We start from the raw sequence: 14,093 nt of genomic DNA, 5'->3' as shown, positions 1-14,093 counted from the left end.
TGCATCTATCCTCTCAGAAGTACTACATATTTCTCTTTTCTCCTAAGTCTTTTCCAGTAATGAATTTATTCCTGTGTTTTCTCTGAACTTTCAACAATGTGGCAGTGTAAAAAGTCAGGTGTTCAGAGCTCAGAAAGACGAACCCATTTTCTATAGCTTTCCCATGAGTCATATCTCAGACTTAAGAAATGTTGTATACTTGACTTAAAAAAGCAGATGTCTTCAGCATCTGCATGTCTTCTGATCTTAAGCACGACTCAGGAAGTGACAGTGACTCCTACGTTCTGTTCCTTAACTGAAATTTTGAACAAAAGAGGTAACAATCTGGGAAAAAATTTATATACCATGACAAGTCATCTCTTTTGCCATACATCATTACATTAACAATCTATTATTCTAAGTACAAGTCTTCCTTTGCTCCCATTGGCATATAGTTATTCTTCTCATTTTGGCCCTGTTAGACATGATTGCTCAGTGGAGACCAGTTTTCTGGTATGACTTTGAGAGAAACAGATCACAAGGCAATTAATACTCCCATTTGGCTTGGTGAATGTTTCAGGTCTCCCAGAGATCAATTTACAAAAGAATAGGTCAGAATAAAGGCAGAAGGATTATTCCCTAAGTATTCACACATGGTACCTATATGGACTTCTGCACCTGAAAGTGCACACAAAATGAGCAGACTTCTAAAAATATTCTTGAAAAATAATAGAACATGCTCAAATTCAAATAAAATGAAGTGACAGAGTTAAGAAGTAAGGAAAAGGTGAAAAAAGATGTGATGACATGGAAGTAAGGAAGATCTTCCTCTTCTAATAAGAAATAGGGAAGCAGAAAGAGCTTGATAGCAATAATTTTGATCGTAGTGTGGATTCACAGTCATACCAGTCAGTGAATATTGAGATATAGGTTTTTGACCGGTCATTCTAGGGACAGAGCAACAACTCTGAGAAGCAACTAAACCCCAAAGAGTCACTCAGGACTTTTTTTTTTTTAAGATTTCATGAAAGCCAAAGCTTTCCAAGAAAAAGCTCTTGTGTGGTCAAGATAAGATTTTTCAAAGAGAAAGCCTGGTCCTTATTCACTCCAGGATGGTCAATTCACATCAACACAAAATAAGCAGCAAACTGAGATATTCCTCCTTGAGTAGAGATCTGAACATGGATGCTGTTTTTTCAGGTGAGTGCTCCAAACAACACCTATTAAGAACAGGAGACTGGTTTTGTTTTCTCATCAGCAGCCTCAAACAGGTCTGGAGCTGATTCCACTAGAAAGAAACTGAAATCTTGCAGACAATATGAGATGAGAAAAACATCCCCCCTCACCCCTTCCAATCCCAAATAGGTGTTTTATATCTTTAATTGCCCCATTATTTTTCTTTGATTCCTATTTTTTCTACTCTCCCAGGAGCTATGCTAAGTAAGCTGCTTCCTACTTGCTCTCTTAAGGCTTTGACCTTGCAAAGGAGCTGAAGCTGGGTGCAGAAGTCTCTGCCTATGAGAAGCTCTGCTGGTGTTAGTGGAACTGCACATCCATAGAAAAGTATATCCCTACAGACCATAAAAGCATCATGGAGCATTCTCATGAGACACCGAGGACTATTTGTGACCTAGGCTTCTTGTCACACAGTCAATCATGCACCCTCCCACATGTACTTCAGGTTTGGAGAGAAAAGATGACTAACCTTACCAGAGGGCCAGAAACCTTTAAAAAATGGTGTCTAGGGTAGCACTGGTCATTAGGAACCACACAACCCATTTCCCTTCCGCTGTCTTTGCCTCAAAGCATATTTCTGCTACTTCAGTGCATGCATAAGGATATGAAATTGAACTTGGAACATCACTGTTCCTAGTAGGCTCTAGCATGATAAAGCCAAGACACAAAGCATGTGGCTTAATGCAGAAACAGAACAAATGAATACAGCTGAAGTTATTAGAGGAGTCAGGCAGGAATACTTAAGGAATTTTCAATTCCAAAACTAATCAGTAGTCTACAGCCTCCAAACATTTCATAAGAGGTTTCTGCTCTACGTGTAGCACAATCAGATCACATTATCAGAATAATATTACTGTAGACAAGGAATATAGCTCTGGCTTCAAATTAAAGAAACAGGACTGAAACTGCACTTGTCCCATAGCTGTGACTAGATTCAGTTGAGATCTCCAAACAGCACGCGCTTTCCTATACTGTACATGGGCTATAGTAATGCCTTCACACAATGAAGTATCATGGAAAGAGTTTCTGCTTCAGCAGTGAATTGTTTTCCCCAAGTAGATTTCACTTGAGGAGAAATTGTCACCTTAAATGTTATCTAAAAGGACCAGCATTTCTTTTTCATTTGTTAGGAGCGTGTGTGCAGTTTAATTAGGTATTGCCTCAGCAGGCTTCAAAGAACTACACTGAAATTAACAACAGAAACAAACTTTTGTTTCTCCTCCCAGGAACATCTCCTCCACAGCAAATGTTTAACTCAGTAGTGAGACAGCAACACTGTGCCCTCTGAATCATGGAAAACCCAAGATTGGGTTGATGTACATGGAAACATCCACACATTAAATTCACTCCAATAGATGCAAATGGAGAATAAGCATTTTCTAGGACTTTACCCAATCTTGACTTCACCTTCACATCGTCTTCAATCTTAAAAAATAATTAAGCTTAAAAAGCATAGAAAAGACTCATACTTCTTTGTTTCTGTGCTCTAAATGTAATAACACACAAGTGAACTGTATCAAAGAATAACATTGTGATAACTAACCTGTTTTGATGACTCCTGTTGTAACTTTTTTGATTACTCCTGCTGTAACTCATCTTTTATCACAAAGCAGATAGTTATTAAGGAACTGGATTCATTACAATGAATTAAATATTGTATTTCTGATATCAATAGTATGTGATAAGTATGAGGTAAGCCATACATCTTATCCTGCATGTCTATTCTGCCTTTTATTCTTGGTAGAATACAGGAATTATTGTCAATATTAACTACACTCAATAACTCATAAGCATGAAATCAAGAAAGACATTTTTCTTAACACAAAAAAAAATATCTCACTTTGAAGTGCGGCCATAGAAAGATACAGACATGCCACTTAAAGAGATGCTACTGGCTAGGCTACAAAGAAGAAAATGACAGAGGAATCCTCATGGATCATACCAATTTTTCCATGGACTTGCCCTGGCTTTGCACAATCATTGCAGAAGCACAGTGGAAGGTCTTCTAATGTTTCTGTCCGGAACAGGTGACATAGAAGTATCTTTCTGATATTTATCAAGGTAAATTCTTTTAATATTTTCAGGGAATGTAAAATCGACTCAATGTATAAGAAAGTTATTCTTATTAACTAAAGCTGTTGAATAATCTATCAAGAAAGATCCAAATCCCACATATTAAAAGGTGCCTTTGCATCTCCAGATAACTTAGAGGTACAAGCAGGAAGATGTTGAGAAGGTTTGTTGAGCCTGATTTGATACCTGCAGTATTCAGCAGCCCTTCTTCCATTTGTAGCTACTCCCTCTCAACCCAATGTTCATTTACCACCCTCTGCTATGTCATTCCTCCAGAGACTGCCAAATTCAAACCCATAACCTGCATGCCACACATAATGCACCTCCCTTGAGCTCAGACAGCCTCTCCTTCAGTAAACAGAGCTTGCCCAGGTGACTATGATCTGCAATGGACTGAAAATCAATGCTGGGAAAACAGATTAAGCTTAATAAAGGAAGGGGCTGGGGGCTGGGAAATTGGGGAAGAATTGTAACAAGAAAAGGGAGACAGTTTGCATCAATAACATGTTTCCTCTCACTTTAAGCCTCCTTCTCAGCTGCTAATTTTTACTTGTCAGCAGCACATCTATTATATCTAAATACCATTAGTTCTCAGGTGTCTTTTTGGTAGTGCCCCCTCAAAAGCAAGCCTAACCCTTGGGTTTGCTGCATTAATATGTTTGCTTAAAGAATTACCTCAAAGTTCCCGGCAGGATTAGTGTTTATTACTCAAAGCACTGAGAAATCAAAGGGAAGGGATTATCACTAATAAAACTATTTGGCCTAGCATGAGCAGCCTTCACAAACAGTAACTTTCTCAAATATAAAGGAGATGATAGTACCTTGTGCAACAGCAAGCTTAGAAGTGGATTGCTTACAGAAAAGCCTTGCTTTGTTGTGACCATTACAGACCACTTACCCTCCACATGCCCTGACGGTGGATAACAAGCTAGACCTATGCTTAACCACTAGACTTTCTGCGTTTTCTCTTCCCTGTATCTCTGACTAGCTAATGCAGAAGCAGAAAATCTACCCTGTTTTCACGTCAACCCAAGCCTTAAAACAGCTTTTCCCTGACATTGGACAAACATCTGTGCAAGGCCCGATTTGACACGGGCACAGTTGTCTGCACTGCATTGTCCCAGGCAAGGGCTTTCACTCTGAAACCAAGAGTTTGCTACAGAATCATGAATAATTTGAGGGTGCGGAGTCTCAGCCCTGCTTTCTGCTGTAATCAAACCATCCTATTATAGTATCAAAGCAAAACTTATTGAAGGAAGCCAGCCCCTTTCTTCCCATCCATTTTCAAAAGAAACCTCTGTGAAGTCTCCTATATGCTTTACATTGTTAAATATAGGAACACTGAAATGTGCGGCTTACTTTTCATAACATATTCCATTTCTCTACTTAAAGCACAAACTGAGCAACATAACAAATCTGGCTGCAGAACTGAACACTGAATAGTTATGGTTTTGATTATCCTTACAGTAGACAGCCTTCACAGCTTTCAGAAATTTTCTGTTTCACACAAAATTAATGCAGATTCACTTCATTAAACAAAGCCATCAATATTCAGCTGTTATATGTCTACAAGTCTTGAATATCCTTTAATAAATTTTATGTGTAAAAATTAACAAGGCCTGGATAATAAAACTGCGGTCAATAAAGAGCTACAGAATTAAGGCCAATTAAACCTTTAACAGTCCCTAAAATAACAAGTCACAGGCAGTAAGGGGGACAAGGCACGCATGAACTCATTCTACATTGTTATAGATTGCAGTTGTACAATATCAATATTTTAAAATTTTGTCTATTTGGCAGCATTTTGAATGTGATGTTTCTGCACAACTAAATAGACATGGGGTTTGTAGGAAAAAGAAGAAGAAGAAAAAAAGAATTTAAATCAAAGTTCTGTGTTAACTTATCAAAAAAGTTCATTGAACTACATTCAATCCAATACTTTTAATCAGGTGAACTTCACAATTTTTTATCACCACTACTATACTATCAGCAGGACAGTTACTGTAACTATTGCACTGCTCAATGCTTATTGCTTTCTTTTCACCATAAGAGCAAAAGGTGAAATTTAAATTTGATACTTTTCTACCAGAAGTGTGAAATAAATAAGGCAGGTTCCTAAACATCCTGCACTTGTTACTTTAAGAACATAAAGAAATCCACAAGCTTCTTTCAAATCCAGATATCTGTAAGAGAGGCATAAAACCTGAGGCAATCACTAACCTCATCTCTTTCCTCAAAGTGTCAGCAGGATACACTGACATGCCATTCCCTCTTGCCCTGAAATACATAGAATCGTAGAATGATTTGGGTTGGAAGGGACCTTTAGAGGTCATCTAGTCCAACCCCCCTGCATTGAGCAGGGACATCCCCAACTAGATCAGGTTGCTCAAAGCCCCGTCCAACCTCACCTTGAATGCTTCCAGGGATGGGGCATCTACCGCCTCTCTGGGCAACCTGTGCCAGTGTTTCACCACCCTCATGGTAAAAAATTTCTTCCTTTACGTCCATTCTACATCTACCCTCCTTTCGTTTAAAGCCATCACCCCATGCCCTGTCACAACAGGCCTTGCTAAAGAGGTTGCCCCCATTCTTCCTATAGTTCCCCTTTAAGCACTGAAAAGCAGCAATAATGTCTCCCCGCAGCCTTCCCTTCTCCAGGATGAACAGCCCCAACTCTCTCAGCCTGTCTTCATAGGAGAGGTGCTCCAGCCCTCAGATCATTTTTCTGTCCCTCCTCTTGACCCGCTCCAACAGGTCCATGTCTTTCTTGTGCTGAGGGCTCCAGCGCTGGATGCAGTACCCCAGGTGGGGTCTCAGAAGAGTGGAGGAACACTATCACCTCCCTCGACCTGCTGGCTATGCTTCTTTTGATGCAGCCCAGGATATATTTGGCCTTCTGAGCTGCAAGAGCACATTGCTGGCTCATGTCCAGCTTCTCTTCCACCAGTACCCCCACGTCCTTCTCTGTAGGGCTGCTCTCAATCCCTTCATCCCCCAGCCTGTATTGATATTGGGGGTTGCCCCAACCCAGGTGAAGGACCTTGCACTTGGCCTTGTTGAACCTCATGAGGTTCTCACAGGCCCACCTCTCCAGCTTGTACAGGTCTCGTTGGATGACATCCCATCCTTCTGGTGTGTCAACTGCACCACTCAGCTTATTCAAGTAGGTCCCATTCAGATAGGTTCCATTTAAAGCTTTTAGTGATGCACAGAAGCCCCAGTTTACACATTTTTTTTCTCTCCAACTTTTAGATTCAGAGGCTAAAACTATGTCAGCTCAATCTCACAACTTCTCCATATGTGGCACTATTAGGGACCAAATATTGAAAACTATTTCCATGTATAGACACCTGGAATAAAAGTACATCATTCAACTTTATTATAACTTTGAAGCAGAGCAGAACAAGATATATTGTCTACTCAAAAAAATATTACTCAAAAAAAAGTGTCCCTCCATTAAGTTATTTTAGAATATCCAGCTGTTTTAAATTCAGATTCTAACTTAACTCAAATTGATTTTGAATTCGAGCCTACCTGTTATGTTTTGCTGTGGTTTAAGTGCCTTGTTAGAAAGGGTTTCATAACTACTGCTACTGCCCTCCTTTGGTTTAGGTGTGCTAAATGCAACTGTACTACAAATATTTATTAATATATGTATAAATAATATCTAAGGCATGAATATAACTTTCTTCAACACAATACAGAGTGTCTGATTCATCAATATAAATCAATATGAATATTGCAGATTGAGGGGTTTTTCCTTCTCTCTGCTGTACCACTCAAGGTGCAGAAAAGGGAGTATTATCTGGAAAGTGTCTGCAGAGGAAGGAAAGTAGATAAGCCAGTACTATCTTGTGCACTTAAGAGTTTTGAAGCTTGCTATATCTCCCTTGTTTTGTTCTGTCTGTGAGTCCAAATGCTACCATTTAACTGAACATACCTCTCCTGCGGACAGCTATGTCTGCATATGTCTGTATTCTTGTATTGCAGCAACTCACCAATACATCATGAGTTTGAATATTCTATATTAGTCTGAAATAGAAGTGGCTAAAGCTTCTAGAAAGAACCTTCTGTAATTTATGATAAACAGATGCACAAAGAAAGTAAATAAAATTAAACAAAACTCCGCATATGCTTTGTAGGAGCCTCCGACGTCATCTCTGATTATTATCCTATCTCTAATCTGCAGAACTTTATAGCATGCAGTTATTTTACACAGATTGAAAACCATTAATACAAGCGTTTCAAATTCATCAGCAATGCAATCATTATAATCAAGTGAGCCTCATGTTTAGTATAAATTCGTTTTCTAAATCAGTGTAAAATAGAATAGAATTCTACATATTATACATAGCTCTCTTCTTTTCCATTTTAAAATCTAAGATTTACCATCCAAACTATAAATCCTCATCAGTACAGCTGTAACAGATTCCTGTACCCCATATACTTCGTATTTCATCCTTAATATATACATAAATCTATATATGCAAGTCTGCTAAGAAAACTCTTTTCAAGATGAGAAAAATTGACTAGCTTCAATACGGGGTTTGTTTCCATATTAACTCAGTGTCTTAAAGCCAAGAAGGGCTCTGATATTGCCTTAATACAGACAAAGGTACGTCTGTCAAATGCACACACTCAGTTTTAGCTGTTTTTACATTTTATGATCCCATCTTTCTTCTGTATACCTTCTATGCCACACAGGCTTCTCTTCAGATCCTTTAGAGGATCTCCTTTCTCTGCAGGGACTTGGGTAATGAGCCTGGCGCTCACACCAAGGACTTTACAGCACTGCTGGGCTTTAAGAACTTGATATTGAAAAACTGTGAAGATGACACAGAGTTTGAATGTCATGAAAAAGCCAAGGAAAACAGCAGCTGGATTTTTATAGAACGTACAGACTTTGGTTCTTCCAGAAAACAGCAACAGTACAGTTTGGACACTCAAATATCAATAGAGAGAAAAAATTCCTTGTGCTTATATCTGATGATGCTGTTCTTTATGTCACAACAAAACCCCAAACTTTGAGTTGACACCTGAATGCGTTCTTCATTCAGAACCAGCTAGTACTGCCGTTTAATGAACAGTAATCACAGCTTATGTCCATGTTACTCATCTCCATCACTGCAAACATCATAGAAACAATGCAAAGTATACTCAGGAAGTAAATTATTTCTTAGTGTAAGACATACAAAATACCTGCTGCATTTTTCTTCTAGATCTGTACAATTTAGAAACATAATACCACTAAGAATGCACTGAGGCCTTTAAAGAAAAACATCAACATCCTTTTCCTTTTGAAAGGTTTCAAGTCACTCTCATTCCCTACAACACCACCCTTAGATTTGAATTACAGGTTTTATATCCATAGACAAAATACTTCCCTAAATCAGGGCTGTCTCATCCACAAGACATGAAACTAAGCCTCAGGATTTCTCTTCATTAAAAGACTCCTTTAGATACAATAGGAACTTTCAATATCAGTGTCCTGGTTAAAATCAAGCTCTGCTAGGTATATTCTCTCCACTAAAAATTTTCTTACAGTTTCAGTTACACATTGTATACAATTACGTTCAAAAACAAAGCCAAGCACTGGTCCTCTTAAATAACTGCTATATTTTTACACCATATATTTCTTTTTTGATAGACTTTTTGAATCTTTCAAATTTAAAAGTGTTGTTACACAAATTTGATCTATTGTAACTATAAAAGAACTTCAAAGGATCTACAGTTGTGCTTTTTTCTTAATATTGACTATTATATATTTTAATACATTTTATGTTTTATTGAAGGCTATCACCTTTCCCTCATATCACAAAGAAGGAGGGTTGGTTTATGAATATAGGCAATATTTCTAGGTTCATACCTTCAGTGTGTCTGAAGCTTTAAAACTAGTTTAGGATTTTATTGAGCAAAATCAGCAGGAATAATGTATCAGTGATACTCCACCATGCAAGTCCCCATTGGCATCAGGGACCAAATGACGAGTGCCAAGAGGCAGAATAGTTATAGCACTGGACCACTGAGAGAAATCCTACTGGCTAGCTACACTTTGGGTTGTACTCCTTTAATAGCTATAATTAGCACAATGACCTGTTGTTAATGGATTTTATTCACAGCTGGGGATTGACCCCGTAAGGTTAGAAGAAAAGTGCCAGAAACCTCCTTTCTTGAAGTAGATCCTACAGCCAAGATTGTGTGGCAAGAATAACAGAGCTGTATACATTCTAGAGATTGTCTCTTTCTGAAGAATTGTGACAATGACAACTTTCAGGTGTTGTTCTCCAGGAAAATATACAGCAAAAAAAATAGTGCAAAAATATAAACTGCAGAAGATGTCCTCTTTGGACTACAGTGATAGTCGCTGCAGCAGAAATATTTTTTGCACTTTTATGTGCTAGCAACTGAGAACTCAAAAGGTAGGGACTTCCAAATATTAAATCAGTCACTTTTTAACACAAACCTTTTTTTTTTCCCTTTTTTAAAATAATATTCTTTTTATAAATCATGAAAAAAGGAAGAGATAAAGGCAAATAAATACCAGCTCTTTAAATGTCAAATGTACAAAACTTCTTCAAATTATACCTTAGCTATAACCTCTTCAGCTCAGTAACAAATCTAGTTCTACACAATTGAACAGTCTTAAGAGGTGAATTTCTGACTGTGCACTTACTCAATTTGAGTTGAATCCCTGTTTCATGTTATTTTAAAACTTATGAGCCAATAGAAGCAGTACAACTAACACTCCCCTTGTTCTGAAATTGCTGGATATAGCAATCTTCATTTGTCTGCCAAAATTTTAGGGAAGCATTCCCTAGACACTATTAGAAGGTCAACATACAAGTTGCTCTCAAGAGGTACCATAATTTAATAATGTACTAGAATAGGAAGCATTAATTAATAATGCTTTATACAATGTCCTCCCCTGCAAAAGAAATACGGATGCAGGTTTATCAGAACACCACAGGAAACAAGAGAAGTTACTTCCTTGTTTGTTTCCTTTAGTCCCCTTTAAATTTCCTGTTTTCTTTTCCTTCATGGTTAAAATATAATCGAAAAACTGGCAGGTAGGACATAAAAAAACCCCATGAACAATACAATTTTCCCAGCTACTACTACTTAGTCAGCCTGACCATTAATGCCCAAACACACAAGAACTAATAGGGTCGTCCAGCGTTCAGAAGAACTGACAAATGAAAAGGCCCAAGGTCCAAATTAATTTGATCTGTCTTCGGGGACCCATCTCAGCTACTGAAGTTCTGCACATTAGGAGCTCCAATGTGCTCTGCAGAGAGCGTCTGGCGTTTTCAGTGGATGAATAAGCATCTGCCTCCTGCACGTGCTGGTCTCCCCATCACCAGAGAGGCTAGGGGAGCCAGGCTCCTAACTTACAACTTAATAAAATTTCTTAAAGATAGCTGGGTCAAATATAAAACTATATTTCTAGAACCAGATCATCTGAAAAATTACCATGTTTATGTATTAACCGTGTAAGATTGACCTGACCTGAGCAAGAAAACTTCTGCCAGAATAGAACAGGCAAAATCTGAGGAAGGCCCAAAGGTTTCAAACCTGGGACCATCTCACTGGGAACTTCCCATGGTCATCACTGTCCTTGGCTTCCTTAATTAAGGGTCAGGATTTTTCATCCCTTCTCACTTTCAGATACACATTTTACAGAGCAAAGAGCATCTCTACAATGTTCAGTTACTCCTTATGTCTGAGCCAAATGCCATTGTCCTGGTTTTGGCTGGGATAGAGTTAATTTTCTTTCTTGTAGCTGGTATAGTGTTGTGCTTTGGATTTAGGATGAGAATAATGTTGATAACACACTGATGTTTTTATGATTGCTGAGCAGTGCTTACACTAAATCAAGGATTCTTCAGCTTCACCCATGCTGAAGGTGCACAAGGAGCTGGCGGGGACACAGCCAGGACAGTTGACCCAAACCGGCCAAAGGTATATTCCATAACATATGACGTCATGCTGAACAAAAAACAGAGGGGAGTTGGTCACGGGTGTGTGGCTGCTTCTCGGGAACTGGCTGGGCATCAGTCAGTGGGTGGTAAACAGTTGCATAGTGCATCACTTTTTTAATATTCTTTTATCGTCATTATTATTTTTCCTTCTTTTTCTGTCCTATTAATTTGTCTTTATCTCAACACACAAGTTTTACCTTTTTTCTGATTCTCTTCCCCATTCCACTGTGGGGGCAGTGAGCGAACAGCTGTACGATTTTAGCTGCCTGCCGGGTTAATTCACGACAGGCATGAAAGACAGGACTTTAATAGCAACAGCTCTCTCTTTTGGGAGACACTGCTGAAGATGACAACAATGCGGCAGTTATACTGGCAAAGGTCTCTTCATCTTGCTTGAGACTGACTCAATCTTTCTTTCATTTCCAGGACAACAGCTAAAGGAATGAAGGAAAATTACTGTCTTTTCTCATCTTATCATCTTCCAACCTCATAGCTGCCTGTCCACTTTGTGACAGTAGAAAAAAGTAATTGCACCCACTGGCAATTTTTCAGGATAAAATGTTGCGCGGCATTTTCCAAGACAGGCTCTAATGCTAACGTTCCCTTCACAGATACATAAGCAAGCAGCAGTGTTTACCCTGAACCCCAGAAATGTTATCAAATTACCAGAATTGAAGCTCTGCATTATGTAGTAAACAACTAACCCTAAAATATGTAGTTATAATGTATTATTTCATCAGACTCTTCTACAAAATATCTTGTTTGCCAAGTTCCTTTGGTTGAATGAGCAGTGATAAGATCCAATCTTTTGCCTTAAGCACCAAGCAGTAATGATTTAATTGTCATCTACACCTTCCACAATGGGATTAGCCTACCCTGAGAATTTGTTCACACCACTTCAGTGCTGATAATGTAACCAGGGTGATGAAGTTAACCAACCATGGATGCTGCTGTACTCTTTGTACAGCCCTATCCAACTGGACACCAAGCCTGGGGACAGTGTATTCTTTGATCTGTATTTTAGTCATTAGTTAATCATTGATGTGAATGAAGCAATAGACAATGCGTTTCTGTCAGAACCCCTCTTTTAAGGCTCAAAGCCTAATTTTTGAGTCCAAACCTCTGTTTCAAGGATTAAAGCCTCATTTTTAGGTAGCAATGATTCAGGGAATAAATGGTTGAGCGTTACTAATGCAATCTAGTGTAGCTCAACAAATGTTGGGGCCCAGAGCCAAAACTTAGCCAGGATAATGAGGTAGCCTTAACAGGAACAGCCTGCACGATGACTAAAACTTGTTGCTTTGGGGGAGTCAGAAAGGCCTCAAGGTAAGAAGTGCCTAAACAAAGTTACAATGACATTTGACCTTAAGAAAAGCGTATGTACAGAACTATAAAGATAATGAACTGCAGAGCAAACACTGAACCAGAACAGACCATCCCTCAAGGACAGTATATACGTGATCTCAGAACTGAGTTTGCACAAAAGTCAGGGTTAACTAGCGGACACAGTGAGGAAGAGTATATCCTTCATCCAGAGACCCCTGACAACCACCCAGAGACACCAACAGGCATGTGCAAATTACATTTGCATGTGATGAATATGTATATCTTCTATCAGAAAACTAATGAATATGTAGATAGAGCATGTATTTAACCGGCACAATTAGATCTGAAGGTAGGCACATTAGGAGGAGCGATCCCCCCGTGCATCTGGGTCAGTAAAAAAGAATGCCTGCCTTATAACACTACATTGGTGTTACAAGGTTTATTCCCGATTTCGGTGACAATAAGACTTTTCTTTTGGAAATAATTTTTAAAGACCATCAACACTTTCTTTTTTTAAAAAAGAAAAGCCCTTTTTCCCTCACTTTTTGGGGGACTATGACATCTTTTAAAGCAAAAGTTTTTCCACACTTTTCATTCCCTAACAATAAGCTTTTACTTTTGACATAGGAAAGTCAGAAGCAGACTAATTTTCAAGCTACCACTCCTATCTAGACCTTTGCCAGTATAACTCGGCATATGCTCAGCTTTGTTCTAATAGAGTAGTCTGGAGGGTTTAGCTTTTGTTAATATGATAATGATCTAGCTTTTTACCCAAATATTTATATGGATCCTACCTGGACACCTGGGCTTGTCCTTTGGATCTCTAGTGATTTTAATTAAAATAATTCCCATGGTACTGTTTATATTTTTATTTTTGTCTCATACTGCATACACACAGAAGTCTCTCTTAAAATCCTAGCAGCCCCTCAACAAACTAAATTTAAGGAATTTGCGTTAAGATGATAACTGATACTTTAGGAAAATCAGCTGAGATTTGTAAAGTCTTCAGGGCTGGTGAAGTGCCTCCCACTCAGAATATGTCAGCGTAATCTGGCCAACTTTATATTCCTTATGCCTTTTTTTTTTAATCTGAAAGTTTAATGAAATCAAAGTATGCTGGTGATTAGAAAATTGTGATGAAAGATGATAAATTTATGGCAAACATCTATATAAAGATATGGTGGTTATTCAGATAACTGGTTTAAAGAGGAATGGATTAAAGTCACAATATAATGATGAGTAATGATGAGTACAAAAAGATATTCCTCAAATGAATAACTGTTGTTTGGTATAAATTGTCTTGTCTTTGCAACCTGCTCTTAAAATTTAATCTGTAAATTACATCTTTAAAGTCTTTGTTAGGTATTAAGGTCATTGGTACTAGCAATCACTTAGCTGAACAAACAAACCAGAACTTGTATTACACACAAAATTGGTTTTAATTTTATTCTCTGTAAATCCAAGGAAACTACTTGGAGGGGCATAGAGGGGGAGAAGGGG

The 14,093-nt window shown here is 38.4% G+C and overlaps 1 protein-coding gene across 2 annotated transcripts in view; it reads right to left on the bottom strand.

The window, feature by feature from the left end:
• Window positions 1-14,093, bottom strand: part of OCA2 (OCA2 melanosomal transmembrane protein) — a 158,555-nt gene that overhangs the window by 43,321 nt on the left and 101,141 nt on the right. The window lies entirely within an intron of this gene.

Source organism: Phalacrocorax carbo, chromosome 1 (genome assembly GCF_963921805.1).
Source record: "Phalacrocorax carbo chromosome 1, bPhaCar2.1, whole genome shotgun sequence".
Taxonomy (NCBI): Eukaryota; Metazoa; Chordata; class Aves; order Suliformes; family Phalacrocoracidae; genus Phalacrocorax; species Phalacrocorax carbo.
Note: the sequence above shows the minus strand (reverse complement) of the source record. Positions and strands in the feature narration are given on the sequence as shown.